Source organism: Balaenoptera physalus (assembly GCF_965194825.1).
Source record: "Balaenoptera physalus genome assembly, chromosome: 2".
Lineage (NCBI taxonomy): Eukaryota > Metazoa > Chordata > Mammalia > Artiodactyla > Balaenopteridae > Balaenoptera > Balaenoptera physalus.
In genome coordinates, this window is record NC_138883.1 from 40,588,555 (window position 1) to 40,612,689 (window position 24,135).

Sequence of the window (24,135 nt, forward strand, 5' to 3'; positions counted from 1 at the left end):
AGTATCTCTCTACAAACATCTATTTACCTCTCACATCATCTTCATTGCCAATATTATTACCTTATTTCAGCTCCTTATTACCTCTTTCTGGACTACTGCTAATAGTATCTTAACTGAGCTCCCTATTTCCAGTATGGTCTCTCCATTCCAACCTATTCATGGTTACCAAATTACTGTTCCTAGGGCAAAGCTCTGCATCGCTCTCATACAAACAGACGTTCATAGGCTCCCTGCTGTGTGTAGAATGAAGTCAAAATTCCTTAGACTACCATTCAAGGACTATTGCACTTGATTCCAACCTACCTTTCCAAACATATTTCCCATTAATTATCTCCACATACCCTGAACTTAAGTCAAAGTCAACCATGACGTTTTCAGTTATTCCCTATGAAAGCCTCATCACTACTCACTCCATACCTTTGTTTAGGCTGTTTCATTATCTTGGAATGACCTCATTATTGCCTGTCTTCCAAAGCCACGGTTCAAATGTCAACCCCTCAATTCTGAACAGAAACTTGAGAAGCTTCCTATGCAACACAGAAATGTTATATATACTATAAGAAAAAAATAAAATAAAATAAAATAAATAACTAAGTTTAAAAGCAAGAAAACTCGGGCTTCCCTGGTGGTGCAGTGGTTGGGGGTCTGCCTGCTAATGCAGGGGACGCGGGTTCGAGCCCTGGTCTGGGAATATGCCACATGCCGCGGAGCAACTAGGCCCGTGAGCCACAACTGCTGAGCCTGTGCGTCTGGAGCCTGTGCTCTGCAACAAGAGAGGCCGCGATAGTGAAGAGGCCCGTGCACCGCGATGAAGAGTGGCCCCCGCTTGCCGCAGCTGGAGAAGATCCTCGCACAGAAACGAAGACCCAACACAGCCAAAAATAAATATAAAAATAAATAAATAAATAAAAGATTACTATAAAAGCAAGAAAACTCTCAAGTGCCAGAAATAATAGACGAACGCATAGTCAGAGCATGAGCAGAGGCTGAAGTTCAGGGAAGTGGTGACCAGTGATTCGACACCCATATAGGGACAGAAGACAGGCTGCAGCCCTGTCAGAGGTAGGAAGCTGGAACTAGGCTTGGCTCCCTGCATATAACCTGGAGCTACAAAATGCTGTCCATCCCATTTGTAAAACAACTTGTAGGAAAATTTTGTTCACTGGCCTGGGACAGTCACAAGAAAGTCTAGGGGCATTGGTAGAAAATAAATCATACATAAGAAATCATAATACCCAAGACTACTCCCCCGCCAGGAAATTAAGAATAGCAATTGTTCCAGATTCAGTGAAGCCAATAGGACCTTGGCAGAAGCAAACATGAATCTCTACATCAGCATGCCTTCACAATCCAAGGCTCATGGGAAAGCAACTCCCACTAAAAAGGGTTCATATTTAAAAAAATAAAAAGAGGAAGAAGAAGAAATGAACTTCACTTATAAAAAGAGTCAGAAGACACAAACAACCAATGGCAGGACTAACACTCAGACCCATAGATAAGAGAATCTGAAAGAAACATTAAAAGAAGTACATTTCATGTCAAAAGAGATGAAGAAAGAAATAGATGCCATAAGGCAAGAAAAATACGAAAAAAACAGACATTTTCTTTAAAAAAAATCCAACAGCAATATTTGGAACAAAAACATCAATGGACAGGTTAAGCAGTTGATTATCCACAGACAGAGAGAAAATGAGTAAATTGGAAGACACGTGTGGAAAACACAAAGGATTTAGCAGGGCTTAAAAAGATGGAAAATGTGAAAGAAGCACTAAAGGAGATACTGCAGCAAGGTGGAAATTAAATCCCAATGGGAAGAACAGGATACAAGGAGCAAAGATGAGCCAAAAACACTACCACCACCACCACAAAATGGTATCAAAAGAAGGGGAAGTCTAAGGTTAAAACATTCTAAAGCCTTTGTTTTGTTCAAAAGGAAGAAAGATGTTACCTTTAGACCTCTGAAAAATAACATTTGTTAATTCCGGGTGGCAGAATTATATTTCTTTATTAGATTATTCTCTGTACTTCTCTATGTTTAAAATATTTAACAACATTTTTGGATGCCACTTCCTCTGGATTGCCCAGGCAGAATTACTTCTTCCTCCTCTGACTTTGCATGCACTTTACGTCTCTGGTAAGTATCATGGCTTTTTATAAATGTTATATATTCCCTGTTAGATAAGTTTCTTGATAGCAAGATAAATATCTACTCACTAAACAGCCATTGCTTAAAAAAAAAAATCCTAATTTGTAAGTAGAGGGTATAGAATTTTTTAAACTAAATCAACGCTTGTTAAGTTAAGGATCTAAAGAATGGCCATGAAAATAGATGTCAAAAATATACAGGACATGAAAAGAGTTATCACCACAAATTATGAGCTATGGAGGAAGATGGCAGAGGACTGAATGGAAGACAGGCTGTGTACATCAGTCACTGAGGAAGACAGGAAGATTTCCTGGAAATTAGAAGATGTCTACAATAATGACAGAGATGGGCATAATGTATAAATATGTAGAGTGTAAAATGACATTATTTAACATAAAAATATTCGTATTTTCGTAAATAGGTGTATTTGAAAATTGTTTTGAGATTTTATCATGCTCTGTCTCATAAATTGAACTCTCAATGTGTTAACCAATTTTATACTCAAAGATATATACTATAATGGAGTATAGCTATAAATGCAAAGAAAAACCAGAAATTCAAACAGAAGTAGACACACCCAAAGCTAGATATCTTGTAAGATATTTATTTTTCCACTCAAAGCACCTTCTCAAAAGCTCTATTTCATACACTGGAATCTGAATCATGTCGATAACTTAGATAAATCTCTAAAGCAAACAATAACAAGCAGAGACAAAGTCAAGTGGATAAAATAACTGATGTTTTTCCTTAATTATGGAAAATTCTATTTTCCAGCAAGTAAAAACAGGTTCATAAAATATCTACTCAAGGGAGCAGTGACTATAAGCAGTAAAATCTGAAAAAGCTCCAAGAGTTCTGGTTTAATGCATAACAATTTCAAGTTTTTAAGAAGCATTTTTAATACTTAAGCCCACAGAAAACTTGTACTCTCTTCCAAAAGCAAAACCACAGCATCACTTTGGGAAAAAAAAATCTATGCCCATTATCATAAGTAATGTGCTAATGCAATCAATTTTTACCAAAAATGAAGTTTTTCTGGAATAGAATGCCTTAATAGACCAATCAGTCAGTGGGTTAAATACCATTTGGACCAAAAACTTCATGTGTAAAGAAAATATTTTCCTCTTATTTAAAAAATTATAGCCTTATTTTCAGTATTCTGATTTGTTTCCAGACTACATTTTTTAGCAATGCGTTATGCCTTTGCACATGCTGGTATATTTTAAATAAAAACACATTTTAATCAGTTACATATGACTTATTTTGAAAATAAGTTTTTAAAGTTTAATTTTACAGAACCTGCTTTAATACACTGTAGAACTTCTTCTTAAACACCTAGATTTCTTATTTCATTACTTTAAAAGATTAAAGAAAGAAAAAAGCCCTATTGTTTTCTTGAATTCTACCTTTTGGGAGAAAAATTATTTTTACTTGTTGTTCCAAAGTTCATAAAACAAGCCAGATAATATGCTTATCTCTAGGATCATGCTTTGAGGTGGACCTGCCTCAATGAGTCAGCAAAAGTAAAAAAGAAGCAAAATACAGGGATTTCCCTGAAGGTCCAGTGGTTAGGACTCCACGCTTCCACTGCAGGGAGCATGGGTTCGATCCCTGGTCAGGGAACTAAGATCCCACATGTCATGCAGCACTGCCAAAAAAAAAAAAAAAAAAAAGCAAAATACAAACTAAGATTATTCATGATTTTTTTGTTACTAATTGGGCCTCCATTTGTAAAAACTAATGTTTTATGGAACTAAAGATAGGATAATTTTATTTGAAATGATATAAAATAAATACCAAGGGGATACAACCCCATCCTTTAAAGATACACTTAAAATAAACCCTACATGTGGTTACTGAAAATGAATTTTAAATGTTTTATAAAATACATGAGAGGAATAGTGGGTAAAGAAAGCATAGACAGTACAGTAAGGGAAGTAACACAGAATCCTAAAACTGGAAAGGAACATTAGAAATCATCTTATCTCACTGCTCATTAACAAATAAAGCTCACCAACCATGCCAAGACACAGCCCTGCCCACCAGCAGGTGGGCACCGGCTGCAGGACCTCCCAGGGCCCTGCAGACAGGCACCTGAGGACCTGGCTAGCAAAGCCCTAGTACCCCCAAGGCACCACAGCCAGCTGTGTGAGGACACGGCCACACTCACCAGCAACTAGCAGCCTCCACACAAGGCAGGGCCTGGCAGCCAACCAGGCAGAGGGCAGAAGTGCACCCACAGTGTCTACCAGTGCACCCACAGTAGTCAACCCCTCCTCAACAGAAGAACCTGCACACCCTACATATGGGGGAAGCCCTAGAGCATATAGCTCTGGTAACCAGAGAGTAGTGTGCTGCTGACACAGGACATCACCTACAAAAGACCACTTCTCCAAGATCGGGAAACATAACCAACCTACCTAATACACAGAAATAAAAACAGAGAATTAGACAAAATGAGACAACAGAAGAATATGTTCCAAAAGAAGGAACAAGATAAAACCTCAGAAGAACTATGTATGCAGAGTGGAGGAAAGCGATCTACCCAATAAAGAGTTCCGGGTAACGATCATAAAGGTGCTCAATAAACTGAGGAGAAAAATGGATGAAAACAGTGAGAAGTCTAACAAAGAACTAGAAAATATAAAGAAGGATCGAACAGAGCTGAAGAATATAGTAACTAAAATAAAAAACACACTAGAAGGAATCAACAGCAGATTAAATAATAAAGAGGAATGGATCAGTGAACTGGAAGAATGAGTAGTAGAAATCACACATGCAGAACAGAAAAAAGAATAAATAACGAGGACACTTTAAGAGAAAACTAGGACTACATCAAGCATACTAAGCATACTATATATAGGAGCCCAAGAAGGAGAAGAGGAAGGAGCAGAGAATTTATTGTAGAAATAATAGCTGAAACTTTCCAACCCTGGGAAAGGAAACAGACATCCAAGTCCAGGAAGCACAGAGAGTCCCAAACAAGTTTAAACCAAAGAGGTCCAAGACACACTGTAATTAAAATGGCAAAAGATAAAGATCAAGAGAGAATATTAAAGCAGCAGCAGAAAAGGAACTATTTACATACAAGGGACCTACCATAAGGCTACCAGCTGACGTTTCAGCAAAAACTTTGCAGTCCAGAGGGAGTGGCAAAATACATTCTAAGTGATAAAAGGGAAAAAGTCTACAATCAGCAATACTCTAATTGGCAAGGCTATATTCAGATTTTAAGGAAAAATAGAGTTTTACAGACACCAAAAAAGCAAAAGAGCTCAGCTTGTAAACTAGCTTTATAAGAAATGTTAAAAGGGATTCTTCTAAGGGGAAAAAACCACAATTAGAAATATAAAAATTACAAAAGGAGCACACTGAGATCAAGATGTTGGAGTAGGAGGACATGGAACTCACCACCCCTCATGAAGAGATCTCCATGTGCAGCAATTCACACTGAAAACTAACTGAAGACTGACAGAAAGACTCTTGTACAACCAAAGCTGTAAGAAAGATGTACACAGAATCAGGAAGGAAGGGAAGAGAAGCAATCAGGTTGGGACCTGTGCCCTTACAGGGAGATACAGAGGGTTGAGCCATATATTGAGTGCTTCAGCCCTAGGGTCCAACACTGGAAAGACGAGTCCACTTAGCTGGGTAGAAATACCCAGCTGGGACCAACAGGAGGGCTGTAAGAAACATAGATTCTTTGCAGGAAAAGCATGAATATGTGCTTACTCTTGAAACAAGGCAGAGAAAGCAAATTGAAACTGCACTGGACTCTGGTCCATTTCCCACAGCCAGCCTGGCATGAGTCCCAACCTGAGCCAAGTGCCCGCTCAGGCGCTGCTTGCTTCACAACACAACTCCACATTAGGGTGAGGGCTGCCTCAGCCAAGGGTAGTGCTCAGTTGTGAAGGACTGTGCCAGCCTGGGGCCAGGGAGGCATCTGAACAGGGTGAGGGTTAGGCCATTACTGGGCTTATAAAAAGGAAGTGAATCAAAAGTGGTCTTGGGCTCTGCCTCCAGCAGGGACTGTCACAGCTGCACCCAGATGCATGCTAAGTGCCTATACCCACACTGAGCATCCACACCGCCCTACCTACTCTGCAGTGTAGCTCCACACTAGGGCAAGGGCTGTAGCAACCAAGGGGAGTGCTCAGTTGTGCAGGACACAAAGGCAGCTTGGACCCAGGACAGCAACTGAATGGGGCAAGGGCAGTCATAACTGATGCTTATTGAGGCAGCACATCAAAAGCGGTCACACGCTCTGACTGTGGCCAGGACCACCACAGCCCGCATCCAGACCCACACTGAGCTCCTGTACTGGCCCCTCTTGTTCCAGTACCGCTCAGCCTGTGGGGCAAGGGTGCCAGTGCTGGGATGGGGAGAGCACACACTTAGAGGAAATGGAGCCAGCTCAGACCCAATCCTTAAAGCTTCTGCTCCAGCAATATGGGAACTGACCCTGCCCCCCAATAGGGGGTGGTGTTGGCTACTGAGCAGAGGGGAAGCCCCAACTCACACTTGGCTCCACTCTAGCCCCTCCATTTCCAGCCCCACCTCCTACCCTAGGGAAAGACATAACTTGTGCTCACGTCAGATCCAGCTCTCCTACCAAAGTCACTGGGTACATACAGACTATATAGGGATGCTTCCATACAAGGACACCCCTTCAACAATACAACAGGTAACTGTTTCACCTAATTTCAGAGACAGAGAAAGTTAAGCAAAATGAGAAAGCAGAGGAATTTTTTTCAATTGAAAGAATAAGAGAAAACCTCTGAAAATTACCCCAAAAAATCTCATCAATAAAAGCAAAAAAACAGTAAAGGTAGTAGATCAACCATGTATAAAGCTAGTAGGAAGGTTAAATGATAGGTAGTAAAATCACCTATATCCACAATAAGTAGCTAAGGGATATACAAAACAAACAGATGTAAAATTATGATGTCAAAAATATTAAAGGCAGGGGAGTAAAAATACAGGGTTGTTAGGATGTGTTGGAACTTAAAAGATCATCAACTTAAAATAATCATTCATATATATGTATGTGTGTGCGTGTATGTGTGTAACAATACTTATATGAGACAAAATAGACTTTAGTACAAAGACTATAACAAGAGACAAAGAATGACATTACATAGTGATAAAGGGATAGATCCAGCCAGAATATATAACAGTTGTAAATATATATACACCCAAAATAGGAACACCTAAATACATAAAGCAAATATTAACAAACATAAAGGGAGAAATTGATGGTAACACAATAATAGTAGAGGACTTCAACACCCCATTAACATCAATGGACAGATCATCCAGACAGAAAATTGATAAGGAAACACTGGCCTTAAATAACACATTATACAAGAAGGACTTTATATTTATGTAACATTCCATTCAAAAGCAGAATACACGTTCTTTTCAAGTGCACATGAAATATTCTCCAGGATAGATCACATGATGGCCATAAAACAAGTCTCACTACATTTAAGAAGACTTAAATTATATAATGCATCTTTCCCAACCACAACAGTATGAGACTAGAAATCAACTACAAGAACAAGACTGCAAAAAGAAAGATGTGGAGGCTAAACAATATGCTAAACAACCAGTGTGTCATTGAAGAAATCAAAGAGAAAAATTTAAAATACCAGAAGACAAAAGAAAATGGAAACACAACAATCCAAAATCTATGGGATGCAGCAAAAGCAGTTCTAAGAAGGAAATTTATAGCAATATAAGCCTACCTCAGGAAACAAGAAAAATCTCAAACAATCTAACCTTACAACTAAAGAAACTAGAAAAAGAACAAACAAAATCCAAAGTTAGTAGAAGGAAAGAAATAATGAATATCAGAGTGGAGATAAATAAAATAGAGACTAAGAAAGCAACAGAAAAGATCAATGAAACTTCAAGCTGGTTCTCTGAAAAGATAAACAAAACTGAAAACACAAAACACCCCAAATAGCCAAAACAATCTTGAGAAAGAAGAACAAAGCTGGACGTATCACATTCCCTGATTTCAAACTATACTACAAAGCTACTGTCATCAAAAAAAAAAAAAAAAAAGTATGGTACTGGTACAAAAACAGACACATAGGTAAATGGAACAGAACAGAAAGTCCACAAATGAACCCACACTTATATGGGTAATTAATCTATGACAAAGGAGGCAAGAATATACAATGGGGAAAAGACAGCCTCTTCAATAAATGGTATTGGGGAAACTAGACAGCTACATGCAAAAGAATCAAACTGGACTACTTTCTCACACCATATTCAAAAATAAACTCAAAATGGATTAAAGGCTCAAATGTAAGATCTGAAACCATAAAACTCCTAGAAGAAAACATTTTTTTTTTTGGGTATGTCTCCTCAGGCAAGGGAAATAAAAGCAAAAATAAACAAATGGGACTATATCAAACTAAAAACTTTTTGCACAGAGAAGGAAACTACCAACAAAAAGAAAAGGCTGTCTACTGAATGGGAGAAGATATTTGTAAACAATAAATCCAATAAGGGGTTAATATCTAAAATATACAAATAAGTCATATAACTCAACATCAAAAAAACAAACATCCCCATTAAAAATGGGCAGAGGACTTGAATAGACATTTTTCCAAGGAAGACATACAGATGGCTAACAGCCACACAAAAAGTACTTCAGCATCACTAATGATCAAGGAAATGCAAATCAAAACCACAATGAGATATCACCTCACACCACTCAGAAAGGTTATTATCAAAAAGACAACAAATATCAAGTGTTGGCGAGAATGTGGAGAAAAGGGAACCCTCTTGCACTGTTGGTGGGAATGTAAATTGGTACAGCCACTATGGAAAACAGTATGGAGGTTCCTCAAAAAATTAAAACTAGAACTATCATACAATCCAGCAATTCCACTCCTGGGTATTTATCCACAGAAAATAAAAACACTAATTTGAAAAGACATATACACCCCTATGTTCACTGCATAGGAACAATATGCAATTGCATATTTACAGGAGCCAAGATAATGGAAGCAACCTAAGTGCCTATCAATAGATTAATGGATTAAAAAGATGTGGGGGGTGTGTGTGTGGAATCATAAAAAAAAGAAAGAAATCTTACCATTTGCGACAACATGAATGGGCCTAGATGGTAATATGCTAAGTGAAATAAGTCAGGCAGAGAAAGACAAGTACCATACGATTTCACTTATATGTAGAACCTAAAAAAACAAAACAAATGAACTAATAAAACAGAACAGAAACAGACAACAGAGTTCTATATACAGAGAACAAACAGGTGGTTGCCAGAGGGGAGAGGGGTGAGGGGATGAGGAAATAGGTGAGGGAGATTAAGAAGTACACATTTCCAGTTAAAAAATAAACAAGTCACGGGTAAGAAATGTTCAACGTAGAGAATATAGTCAATAATAATGTAATATCTTTGCATGGTCATAGATGGTAACAAGACTTATCATGGTGATCATTTTGTAATGTATAGAAATATCAAATCACTATGTTGTACACCAGGAACTAACATAATGTTGTAGGTCAATTACACTTCAATTAAAAAAAAAGAATCACAGGGCTTCCCTGGTGGCGTAGTGGTTAAGAATCCGCCAGCCAATGCAGGGGACACAGGTTCAAGCCCTGGTCCGGGAAGATCCCACATGCCACAGAGCAACTAAGCCCACGTGCCACAACTATTGAGCCTGCGCTCTAGAGCCCGCAAGCCACAACTACTAAGCCCGTGTGCCTAGAGCCCATGCTCCGCAACAAAGAGAAGCCACTGCAATGAGAAGCACGTGCACCGCAATAAAGAGTGGCCCCCGCTCACCGCAACTAGAGAAAGCCCACGCACAGCAATGAAGACCCAATGCAGCCAAAAATAAATAAATAAAATAAATAAATTTATATTAAAAAAATCACAAAGTTAAGGTAAAAGAAATTAAAATGACAATGATGCTTTTTATATGCTTGTAGCATTTATTCCACTAAAGTTATTAAAGCTTAAAATTTTGGGATATCCTATATTTGATAACTATATTAAGAAAATGGACTCCTTATTAAAAAAAAAAAAAGATTGCTGGGTCCCACCCCACCTCCAAATTCCCAGATGATGCTAATCTGGGCAACACACTTAGGAACAACTGGACTAGGATGATGCCCAGGTTTCTGGTTAGAAACCTAGGTGGATTTAACACTAATGACATTCTTGCTTATCTCTGTATCCTAGTGCCTAAAGCTTGGGTACATAATATCAATTCAATAAATACTTTGTGAACAGATGAATTGGCGGGGGCAGGGGGGTGGACAGGGACAGATACACCAGGGGACACCCAGATAGCTTAAGAACTTTTATCTTCTTGGAAAGAATCTATTTATTCAATGAACATATCTTGAACACTTAACTATGTACCAGTATTGTGCTAGTTGATAGAAGACAGTCTCTGTTCCCAAGGAGATCAAAGTCTAGTGTGAAGAAAGATGATTTTTTAAATATAAGAGAACTGGAAGCCTGGAGAAGTCAGGAGAGTGTTTGCAGAAAACATACATAACTTGATAACTTGATACATAAGGGACAACAATCATTTGCCAGGTAGACAGAGAGGCAGGGGGGATGTAAAAGAAAAGAATATACAATGGCTAGATGCCTGAGAGAACATAGTGTATTCTAAGTGTCAAATTTGAAGGGCCTTGTATGCTTTGAACTTTTTTTTAATTAGATAATCAGGACACATAAAAAATGTTAGTAGGTGAGTAATGCATTCTGACCTGAATTTTAGAAATCTTTATATGAAAAAGATTGAAGACAGAAAGAGTGAAAAAGGAAGCAAAGTAAATGATTATGAGCGCCTCTAGGGGCTATGACCCTTAGGACCTTAACTGGCTTAATTATATGTGAGACAGAAGCAAGAAGAACTCTTTAACAACTCCCAAGTCTCTGGCACAGGAGATTGGCTGGGCTAAGTTTCACCACAACAGAATCCACAATAGCTAGAACAGGTTTCACAAAGAAGATAAGCTCAATTTTGGGACATAAGGAACTGAAGTACATGTCAGACATGCAGGTAGAAAGATAGAAATGTTCAGGATCCAGTTGGAAATCTAAGTTTAAAACAAAATAAATACGGGCTTAAGAATTAGTACCAATCGCTGTACCTTTTTAACTGGTTTTCCCAGAGACCTTGGGTTCTGCGTAAGTGCATTTAATGGCACAGTGAGGGCAGAAAGGGGAGGATGCCCACACTGGACCTGTCACCCCCAACCTAACAGAGTAGTTCTGTTCTCATCTGTTTTATATTTTGGGGTCCTAGTAAGAATTTTTTTAACTATTCAGTTTCTTTTAAAGGTTTGAAAACTATTATCATATATACTTTAGAGTCAAACATTTGGTGTTATATCTTCTCTACCCGCTTAGTAGTGGACTCAGGAAAGTTAACGTGGCTGTTCAGAGTTGTTATAAATTATCAGGAACAATACACAAAAAAGTGCCTAGGATAGAGCCTAGTACATAGTAGGTACTTAACAGTGAATGAGACTAAAGGTCAAGGAAAGACCTTATACAGCAACAACTTTAGCAGAGGAAGAAGAGATGGACAAAAAGGATTTAGAAGAAGTCAGAGAGAAAGAAAACTAAAAGGAAGTAGTGTGATAAAGCAAAGGAAAGACACAGTTTGAGGAATATGAGAGTAGTTTAGCAGAAAGGTAAAACAAGATAAGGACTACAAGATAACCCACCAAATTTTATAATTGGGAAGTCATGATGAATTACCAAAATCAGATTCTCTTTGTATGTAAATGTCATATACTGAAACAATATAATTAAAACGCTAAAAATACTTATGTGATCTTGATTCATAAAGAATAAAGTATGTGCTTATAAAGAAATTTTAGAAAGTACCCCAATGACCTCTGCCCTTCTTGTCCTGTGGTTATGACCAAAGATTTATTCAGGTCCATGTTGTAAAGTGTTTCTTATAAAAAATCCATTTTGTGTCCAAATTTATTCTAAACAAAAATGAAAAATATACATATTGTTAGAATTCTAAATAAAGATCCTCTAATTGGCACAGCCACTGTGGAAAACAGTATGGAGGTTCCTCAAAAAATTAAAAATAGAACCACCATATGATTCAGCAATTTTGATCCTGGGTATATATCTGAAGAAACGAAAACACTAATTTGAAAAGATATATGCAGCCCAATATTCATAGCAACATTATTTACAGTAACTAAGATACAGAAGCAACCTAATGTCCATCAACAGATGAATGGATAAAGAAAATGTGGTGTGTGTGTATACACACACACAATGGAATATTAGCCATAAAAAAGAATGAAATTTTGACATTTACAACATGGAGGGACCTGGAGGGTATTATGCTTAGTGAGATAAGTCAGAAAGAGAAAGACAAATACTATGTTTTCACCCATATGTGGAATCTAAAAAATAAAACAAATGAATGAATATAACAAAACAGAAGCAGCCTCACAGATACAGAGAACAAGTCAGTGGTTACCAAAGGGGGTGGGGGAGGGGCAAGATAGGTGAAGGAAATTAAGAGGTACAAAGTACTAGGTATAAAATAAATAAGTTACAAGGATGTAATGTACAGCACAGGGAATATAGCCAATATTTTATAATAACTATATGCAGTATAATCTATAAATATATCAAATCGCTATGTTGTACACTTGAAACAAATATAATATTACAAGTCAATTATATGTCAAGTAAAAAAAAAAAAAAGATCCTCTATCTTTTTCCTGGGAAACATCTCTAAACATAAGTCAAAGTATCTGACTCTTCTCTTACATAATAATAAGTTTTTCATGATACATTATAGACTCAGAAAATGGATTTTTTTAAAAAAATGGAAATGCTGCCTACATCTCAGAAAACATTTCTAAACATAGTAGGAGGCTATAGTTTAGGAAATATCCTTACTCCTAAAGAAGGTTACCTTGAAAAAGAAAGTACACTGCTGAGACTTGATGAGTGAAAAGCACTTGAGCCTACAGGATGCTATTAAGTGGTACTTAGTAGCTTTGAAACTCTGATTCTTATCTTCACATTAGCTGCTTAATTGCAATGACTGAATTTTCCATTAGGTGACCAAATATTTATTCTATTGGCTTTGGGAAACTGTTATAATCATACTTACAGTAAGAATTTTCTAAACATTTATTTCCTCACAGTGAACAAAGACTTAACACTCCTTAATAGCTATGTTTGCATGAAAACTTCTTGAGTTCTCATTACTTATTTTTCTATGAATAGTTAGGACAATAAAATGGTTCTCAGTACAAGCCAGAAAACCAGAGGTAATTTCTCATAGAAAATTATTAGTTCTAGAAACCAAAACTGAAGTTCCTATCTTACCAGAATTTAGACAATTTGTAGTTCTGTAATTCTTAGGGGATTTTGCAATTCCTAAGGAATCAGGAGGAAATCAGCTTTTATGCTGGTATAAATTAATATATCCTGCAAACTTAAAAAAATGGTCACATGTTGGCTAATTTGGGCAAACATTTTAGATATTACCTAAACAGGAAACTAAAGCTCTCACATTTAATATTTTTAAAATAGCATAGCATGCTCAAATCAATGTTTCCCATGTAATGGAGTACTCTGAAATGTCTGTCAATGTGTTACAAGTGAATATATATGAAACTCAAATATTTAATTAACTATATAGCATAGCTGAGGGAAGTCCTGCAAAAGGATGGCAAATCACCTAACATACATTATAAATATTCAGAGGTTGACTATGGTAAAGAATATCTATGAAATAATTCTGTATTTCTACATAAAATAACATTTTATAAAACAATCAAGACCATAAAGTGTCAAACATTAAAGTACTGCAGTAATTATATGATAAGGATGTTTTAACATTGCCTAATGATAACAGATAGTACATTAAGTAGAACTTAAAAGAAATGTAAGGATATATTTTTTCCCATAAAGTACATCATACCTTTCATCTGTATACAAGGAATCTTTTAAATAACAAAAAGAAGTAATATACTATAATCAGAGAGCAAAGTTGATTTTATACAAATATGTCTATAGCCCATCTCCTCACTCTTACTGTGTTTTCCTTTAAGAGGATAATACTTTCAAATGGTTGACAGAGTGTCTTTGAGTCTTGTGTCAGAAAAATGGAAATGTATATAAATATAAAGAAAACAGAAGATTAAGAATGATCTCTAAGACACAGAGTACAGATTTTTAATCAGTCTATGCTTTAATATTCTAGGTAACTGGCAATGTTCATTAAACTCAAATTTGATTACAAAAGATTGAAAAAAGTTTAATAATGTAAGTTTTTCCCTAGTTTGCTTCCTTTTCTTTCTTTGCTCAAGGGCATTTTAGTCTGCAGTGATCCAAAAAATATGCATGTTCTGCTGTAAGTATAATCTGCTGACAAAATATGTGGAACAGAGAACAGATTCACAGAACTCCCAGTTTAACTTACTTCTACTTAATGGTTCTTGATGACTCATATTTCAATTACAAAAAGAAAATAAGCATTGATAAGGTTCCACAACAGATTATATAATTAGATTAATTTTACAAAAATACTTTCATGTTCATTTTCTTCTTTGCTCTTCATAATAACCTAGGGAGGGAGAAAAGAGGGGAGGAAAGCAGAGTATCTTCAGTTTATAAAGAGCAACTCAAGAATCAGGGAAGTCAAATTTGCTTCAGGTAACAGATACTGTCACCTCTGCCTACCAGGTGAGGATAAGAGAAACATGAACAAAACTATTATTACATAATGGTGGTCAAGGAGACATAAACAAGTTATAAAAGTAAATGAGGGGCCATATTAGAAAATGATGGAGGCAGCTCCGAGCTCCCATCCCTCCACAGAAACACTGAAAACAAGTAAAACTGTCAGAACCAACTTTGTCAGAACTCTGGAAAATAGCTAAAGGTTTACAGCAACCAAGAGACAGCTGAATCAGGAAAACGGCAACTTTAAAATGGTAGGAAAGCTTTGTGGCATTTTTACTTGCCCTTGCCCCACACCTTCCCCAGCTCAGCAGCCTACCTTCCCTGTGTGGGGCCGTGGTCCTGGTTTTCAGAGGAAGAAGGGTAGCTATTATAAACAAATTATTGTGTTTGTCTGTTCTATTCTGTCTAGGGGCCTGACTGGACTGACTGAAGGACTGACACGGGGCACTCATCTTTATCTGGGGGAAAAGATTACAGTTGAGAAATACAATAGACCAACTAAAACCTGGAAGGAAAAGCTAGGGAAAGAAAACACATTTTTTAAAATGATAGGATAGAGCATATGTTAGGTCACAAAACAAGTCTCCATAAATCTTAAAAGACTGAAATCATACAAAGAAACCTCTCTAACCACAATGGAATGAAGCTAGAAATCAACTGAAGAAGGAAAGTGGAAAATTCATGAATATGTGGAAATTAAACAACATACACTTAAAGAAGCAATGGGTCAAAGAAGATATGAAAAGGGAAATTAGAAAACACTTAGTGATGAGTGAAATAGAACACACAAAATTCATGAGATACAAAGAAGGCAGTGCTTAGAGGGAGATTTATAGCAGTTAATGCTTATATTTAAAAAAAAACCTCAAATCAATAACCTAATGTTATGCCTTAAGAAATTAGAAAAAGAAGAATAAACTAAATCCAAAGCTAGTAAAAGGAAGGAAATAATAATGATTAGCATGAACATAAATGAACCAAAGAACAAAAAAACAACAGAGTTAGTGAAAGCCAAAGTTAGTACTTTGAAAAGATTAGCAAAATTGACAAACCTTTAGCTAGACCAATCAAGAAAAAAGACAAAAGATGCAAATAACTAAAAAATAACTATGAACAACTGTTTGCCAACAAATTAGATAACCTAGATATACGGACAATTCCTGGAAACACAAATTATCAAAACTGATTCAATAAAAAATAGAAAATCTCAACAGACCTATAACAAGTAAGAATTGTACCAGTAATCAAAAACTCCCAACAAGTAAAAGTCCAGAACCAGATGGCATCATTGGTGAATTCTACCAAATATATAAAGAATTAAAATCAATCCTTTCCAAAATCTTCCAAAAAATAGAAGAGGGAGAAACACTTTCTAACTCATTCTATAAGGCCAATATTACCAATATCAAAGCCAAACAATGATATCACAAGGAAATTACTGAGCAATATCTCTTATCAATATAGATGTAAAAACCTCCAACAAAATATTAGCAAAACAAATTCAACAGCATATTGAAAGAATTATATACCATGACCAAGTGGGAATTATCCCAGGAATACAAGGGTGGTTCATCATAGGAAAATCAATATGATGTAATACAGAGGAAAAAAAAAAAAAACATGACTGTCTCAATTGACACAGAAAAAGCATTTGAGAAACTCCAACACCTTTTCATAATACAAACACTCAGAGATGGGACTTCCTGGTGGTCCAGTGGGTAAGACTCTGTGCTCCCAATGCAGGGGACCCAGGTTCGATCCCTGGTCGGGTAACTAGATCCCGCATGCATGCCACAACTAAGAGTTCACATGCTGCAACTAAGAAGCCTGCATGCCACAACTAAAAAAATAAAAGATACTGCGTGCTGCAAATAAGACCCAGTGCAGCCTAAATAAATAAATAAATATTAAAACTGTTAAAAAAAAAAAAAAACCACTCAGAGAACTAGAAATAGAAGGGAATCTTCCTTAACATGATTAAGGGCATTCATGAAAAAACAACAGCTGACATCATACTCAATGGTGAAAGACTGAAAGCTCTTCTGCTAATATCAAGAACAAAGACAAGGATGCCTGCCTTCGCCATTGCTGTTGAACACTGTACTGGAAGTTCTAACAAAAGCAATTGGGCAAGGAAACGAAATAAAAGGCATCAAAATTGGAAAACAGGTAAAATTAACTCTATTCACAGAATACATGATCCTATATTTAGAAAATTTCAAAGAAGTCACAAAAAGGTCACTGGAGGTAACAAATAAATTCAGCAAAGCTGCAGGATACAAGATCAACACACAAAAATCAACTGTGCTTCTATACACTAGCAAAAAATGTTCCAAGAAAGAAATTAAGAAAATAATTCCATTTACAATAGCATCAAAAAGCATAAAATACCTGAAAATAAATTTGACCAAGGAGGTGAAAGACTTGTATTTTGAAAACTACAAACATTGCTGAGAGAAATCAAAGACCTAAATACTGTAAATAGAAAAATATTCCATGTTAATGGATTAAAAGATTTAATATTGTTAAGACAACGATACTACCCAAAGCAATCTACAGATTCAACTCATTTAAAAAATTACAACAGCATTTTTTGTAGAAATGGAAAAAGTGATCCTCAAATTCATATGGAATTGCAAAGAGGCCTCAATCAGCCAAGACAACCTTGAAAAAGAAGAACAAAGTTGGAACACTGACAGTTCCCAATTTGAAAACTTACTATAAAAGCCACAGTAATCAAAATAGTGTGGTACTAGCATAAGGATGGAGATATAACTCAATGCAACAGAATTAAGAGTTCAGAAATAAAGCCATACATCTATGACTGACTAATTCACAACAACAGTGACACCACCATTCAATAGGGAAAGAATAGTCTCTTCAACAAATGGTGCTGAGATAACTGGATATCCACATGGAAAAGAATGAAGTTTGACTCACACCATATATAAAAATTAACTCAAAATGTATCAATAAACTAAAAAATATGCACTAAATATATGCACTAAAACCATAAAACTTTTAGAAGAAAAGATAAGGGTAAATCTTCACAATCTTGGACTTGGCAATGGATTCTTGTATCAATACATGACACCAAAAGCATGCGCAACAAAAGAAAAAAATAGTAGATAAATTGGACTTCATCAAAATTTTAAAACTTTGTGCATCAAAGGACATTATCAAAAAAGTGTAAAGATAACATAGAGAATGGGAGAAATATCTGCAAATCATCTATCTGATAAAAGCCTAGTATCCAGAATATAAAGAACTCTTACAACTCAATAACAAAAAGGCAAAAAACCCAACTAAAAAATGGGCCAAGGATTTGAATAGACATTTCTCCAAAAAAAATATACAAATGGCTGCCAACACAAAAGATGCTCAGATAATTAGCGATTAGAACCCTTGTACACTGCTGGTGAGAATGAAAAATGGTTCAGCTGCTGTGGAAAACAGTTTGGTAGTTCCTCAAAAAGTTAAATATAGAATTATAAGACCCCACAATTCCAGTTCTCAGTATGTACCCAAAAGAACTGAAAAGTACCAAAATAAGTACATGTACAGGCATGCTTAACACAATTCTCAATATCCAAAAGGCAGGAACAGCCCAATGTCCATCAATAAATTAATATACATACGAATTGTGCAATATCCATACAATGGAATATTATTGGCCATAAAAAGAAACTATATATACTACAATGTGATGAACCTTGAAAATATTATGCTAAGTGAAAGAAACCAAACACAAAAGGCCACATGCCACATATTGTTTGATTTTATTTATATGAAATAGACTGGAAATTACACATTTTTTAAAAAGTATCACTTCCACTGACATGAAATAAAACCTTTAGGTAAAGCTTAAGAGATTCATCATCTCAGAGAAAGACAATGAATGGCAGGACCAAGAAGAGGGGGATGTTACAATTAGTTAAGTCCCATGTGAAAGGCATGCGTTCAGAAAGCCCTACTAATGTAGCAAGAAAGATATGACTACACTGGCTTAGGTTTTGGATCATATAACAGGATTCCAACTAAAAACAGATGGCATACTCTTCTTAGGATAACCTGAGGATGGTTTATCTACAAAAGGACTATTTCCAGAAGTGAAGAAGTAGAGAAATATAGGGGATAGCTCAATAACCCAGAGTACCAGCAGAGGCATTGCCACTCTAGGCAAGAGAAACAAGTGTGGCTCTAAGAACCCAAAAAAGAGAGAATGGTTTAAGAAAGGATTGTCTTGAAAAGAGTGGTGACTTTTTGTTGAAGGACAGAGCCAGCCTATGGCAACCCAGTATGGAAATAAATACCTTTGTCTCATTCCCCTCCCACTCTCTAATTTCCTGCTGAGGCTGGCCACTGCCCACCCCCACTACAACCCAGAAACCAAAAGGTGCAGGAGCCACTGATACGGTCCGTACAAGTCCGTTTTCCAGGGTATAGAGCAGAGTAGAGAAGGGAAAAGAATGGAATTGAAAGAGCTAACAAAGATATCCAACAGGAAAAGTATTCCCAAGTCTCATGTCCCCTTCCCAGATATCCAGTCAAGAACCCCAAGCTATTAACTCAGTTCCAGATAGACTAAGATTGTAATTCTGTTTACCTTGGAAAGCGAGTGAGTATAACCTTACAAGAAGTACACCTGACCTTTGAACAACATGGGTTTGAAATGCACAGGTCCGTTTATACATGGATTTTTTTTTCCATAAGTGTATGTTACAGTACTAAACCATCTGCAGTTTCTTGAATCCACAGATTAGAAAACTTTGATACAGAGGGTTGACTGTAAAGTTACACAAGGATTTTCGACTCCTGGAGGGTCGGCACCCCTAACCCCTGCATTGTTCAAGAGTCAACTGTAAACTGAAACTACAGTAGTGATACTTTTGTATAAACTGTGATTATATGGATATATACATAGGTTCTGTAACTAACGAGCTGTGTTGTATATACTAATTTTCTTTTTTAAATGTTCGAACCACTTAAAAACACTTGATTTACTTAATTTTTGTCAGATTTATTCCATTTACAGTTGTTGGACTTCTAGGAAGATTTTGTTAGATGTGTAAATCAGCTTTCTAGGAGTCTGATGTGCTTTAAAAAATCAGAGTTTTAAATTTGTAGTTAGAATTTTAATTAAACTTCTGAGTTAATTGAACATTAAGAGAAAATGATTCTTATTTTACATAAAAATTACTGTATTCATAAGTAAAATAAAATCTGTAAGTAAAGAGTAAAAGCTTAAGAATAGTTAGGTTCACATGTATAGTAATAAATTGTATAGTAATTTACACATAAGTAATTGTGTAAATTTCTTCCAAAGCTCAACAAAGGTAATAAATATTCTATTTACAAGTGATATAAATTAAAACCACACAGGAAACATGAAAATAAAGGAACTTTTAAATATCTCACATAAAATGCAACTACTGACAAGAAAGAAAGCTGGTTTAATGCACTGTTAATAATGTATTTATAAATTTAAAACACAACCATTGGGGCTTCCCTGGTGATGCAGTGGTTAAGAATCTGCCTGCCAATGCAGGGGACATGGGTTCAAGCCCTGGGCCAGGAAGATCCCACATGCCGCGGAGCAACTAAACCCGTGCACCACAACTGCTGAGTCCGCATGCCACAACTACGGAGCCTGCGCTCTAGAGCCCACAAGCCACAACTACTGAAGCCCACGTGCCACAACTACTGAAGCCCGTGCACGTAGAGCCCATGCTCTACAACAAGAGAAGCCATCGCAATGAGAATCCTGCACACCACAACGAAGAGTAGCCCCTGCTTGCCGCAACTAGAGAAAGCCCACACGCACCAACAAAGACCCAGCGCAGCCAAAAACAAATACATTTATTAAAAATAATAAATTAATAAATAAATAAAACACACCCATTATTTATAGACTTCCCTGGTGGTCCAGCGGTTAAGACTCCACGCTCCTAATACAGGGGGCCCGGGTTCAATCCCTGGTCGGGGAACTAGATCCCATGTGCCGCAAGTAAGACCCAGCACAGCCAAATAAATAAATAAACAAGCCATTATTAATAGGAATAGAGAGGGAATCTACACACTAATAAGAGGTGCAATCCTCTAAGAAGATTTAATAACTTTGCATACATCTGAAAAGTAGCCCCAAAGTATATAAAGAAAAATACCTGTAATATCTGTTTATACAAATTCTCTTACAGTAAGTCAGACTACTTGTAGATAACCAGTCAACTTATAAATTGTGGCGTTTTATGAAAACTCTAAAATAGTGAGGTTTAAAATTTTTTAATTTACTTTTAAAGTAGAAAAAAAGATAGACAACCTCATTTTCTTATACCTCATGATATTACCTAAATATGTTTGAAGTTAAACTTCCCATAAATATTCATGATCAATAAACTACTCCCTTGCCTTCAGCTGCGCTACCTACACCACCCAGATCCCTGACATCTACACAGTACTGTAACAGTAATCCTTCTGTAAGAGTATTTCATCATGTCACTTCTCTGCTTAACATCCTTTAATTAGTTTCCCATCAGCTATATAATAAAATTCCAACTCTTCAGCAGGACATAGAAGACCCTTAATCTGGCTTGATTACTTCTCCAATCTCATTTCCTAATGTCTCTCCTCCCTGTCCTACCCCACCCCCAATATCTTCCATTATAACAATAACTAAGAACTTGTAATTCCTGAAATACAATCTTCTGGGTCAGGCTTCTGAGCCTTCAAGTATGCTTTTCTTTCTACTAGAATGTCTTTCTCCTCCTAATAGTTTGGCAAATATCTAGTCATTCTTTACACCCTACTTAGGTATCAGTTCTTGCAAAAGTTTTCCCAGATCTACTTTCACTCTCCTTCCAAAACAAACATAATGACTACCTCTTATATGCTGTTTCTGAACTTTATTCCACTTTAACATAATTCTATTTCTGCATTTGTCATATCTTAAAGAGGTTGTAAAGTAAGTTTTTGATCTGAAAATCCTTGTATCAGCTCATATTTTCCATTTCTACTCTAATACAAAATAGTTAAGACTTGCTTTAGCTATGAAACAAATGGACAAGAAAAAAAAGGAAAAAAATAAAGGACTCACCAAAACAAATAGTTTTAAGATGAACACAATGAAAACAATCCCAACACGGCATACTTATTAAATAATGTCATAAATAAGAAATAGAAAGGAAAGCTTTATATACTAAGTGACAAAAAAAGTGAAGCTGAATACTTCTTACATGAACGATTTATGACATCTTAATGACTAAACATGTTTTCTAATACATTCTACATTTTATATTTCTATCCATTTTACAAATAAACATTTTAAAACATACCCTTTCTGATAAACAGGAACCCTTTTATTAATTAATTTCAAGTGGAATCAAGCATGATTAGAAGATAACTCTTCATTAAATTCATTATCTTTTTCTAAGCAACTTATTTTTTTATTGAAGTACAGTTGATTTACAATATTCTGTTAATTTCACTAAAATGAGTCAGTTATATATTTTTTTCAGATTATTTTCCATTATAGGTTATTATAAGATATTGAATACTGTTGCCTGTGTTATACAGTAAATCCTTATTGCTTATCTATTTTATGTAGTTTGTATCTGTTAATCCCATACTACTAATTTATCCCTTCCCCCCTCCCTTTCCCCTTTGGTAACCATAAGTATGGTTTTCTATGTCTGTGACTCTGTTTCTGTTTTGTCTATAGATTCGTCTGTATTTTTTTTTAATTCCACGTATAAGTGATACCATATAATATCTGCCTTTCCCTGTCTGGCTTACTTCACTTAGTATGACATTCTCTAGGTCCATCCATGTTGCTGAAAATGGCATTTTCATTCTTTTTTTATGGCTGAGTAATATTCTTGTGTGTGTGTGTGTGTGTGTGTACACATCTTCTTAAACCAGTCGTCTGTTGATGGGCATTTGGGTTGTTTCCAAGTCTTGGCTAATGAAAATAATGCTGCTATGAACACTGGGGTATATGTATCTTTTTCAAATTAGTGTTTTCATGTTTTCTGGATATATGCCTAGGAGTGGGATTGCTGGATCGTATGGTAGTTCTATTTTTAGTTTTTAAAGGAACCCCCGTATTACTTTCCACAGTGGCTGCACCAACTTACATTCCCAACAGTGTAGGAGGGTTCCCTTTTCTCCACAACCTCTCCAGCATTTACTATTTGTAGACTTTTTGATGATAGCCATTCTGACCTGTGTGAGATGCTACCTCATTGTATTTTTGATTTGCTCTTCTCTAATGATTAGCCACATTGAGCATCTTTTCATGTGCCTATAGGCCATCGGTATGTCTTCTTTGGAGACATGTCTATTTAGGTCTTCTGCCCATTTTTTGATTGGGTTGTTTGGTTTTTTTTTTTTCTGATATTGAGTTGTATGAGCTGTTTGTATATTTTGGAAGTCAACCCCTTGCAGGTTGCACCGTTTGCAAATTTTTTCTACCATTCCGTAAGTTGTCTTTTCGTTTTGTTGACAGTTTCCTTTGCTGTGCAAAATCTTTTAAGTTTGATTAGGTCCCATTTGGTTATTTTTGCTTTTTTAAAAAATAAATTATTTATTTATTTATTTATTTAATTTTTGGTTGCATTGTGTCTTTGTTGCTGCACGCGGGCTTTCTCTAGTTGCGGCAAGCAGGGGCTACTCTTCGTTGCGGTGAGCGGGCTTCTCATTGCGGTGGCTTTCCTTGTTGCAGAGCACGGGCTCTAGGCACGTGGGCTTCAGTAGTTTTGGCACGCTGGCTCAGTAGCTGTGGATCGCGGGCTCTGGAGTGGTGACTCAGTACTTGTGGCATGCATACTCAGCAGTTGTGGTGCACGGGTTTAGTTGCTCCGCGGCATGTGGGATCTTCCCGGACCAGGGCTCAAACCCGTGTCCCTTGCATTGGCAGGCAGATTCTTAAACACCGCACCACCAGGGAAGTCCCTGTTTACTTTTGCTTTTATTTCTTTGCTTTGGGAGACTGATCTAAGAAAATATTGCTACAATTTATGTCCAAAAATGTTTTGCCTATGTTCTCTTCTAGGAGTTTTATGGTGTCAAGTCTTATATTCAGGTCTCTAAACCATTTTAAGCAACTTATTTTTAAAGTATGTCAAAGCTTAAACATAAAAATAAAATCCTTTTGTAATATGCTCTAAGAAAATAGCCTTCAATGTTACTTTTATACATCAGAAGCATAAGGAGCTTTTCATAATCTATATGGCAATAAGATTTTTTCATACAGTAT

The 24,135-nt window shown here is 36.3% G+C and overlaps 1 protein-coding gene and 1 long non-coding RNA gene across 3 annotated transcripts in view; both read right to left on the reverse strand.

Moving 5' to 3' along the window:
• The window catches only part of MNAT1 (MNAT1 component of CDK activating kinase), a 212,854-nt gene that overhangs the window by 10,874 nt on the left and 177,845 nt on the right, over positions 1-24,135 (reverse strand). The window lies entirely within an intron of this gene.
• Positions 1,716-10,412, reverse strand: LOC309655403. The gene is made up of 2 exons (XR_014260819.1): positions 10,339-10,412; positions 1,716-7,836 (listed from the first exon to the last, which is right to left on the reverse strand). It is a non-coding gene; the product is annotated as an uncharacterized lncRNA (long non-coding RNA).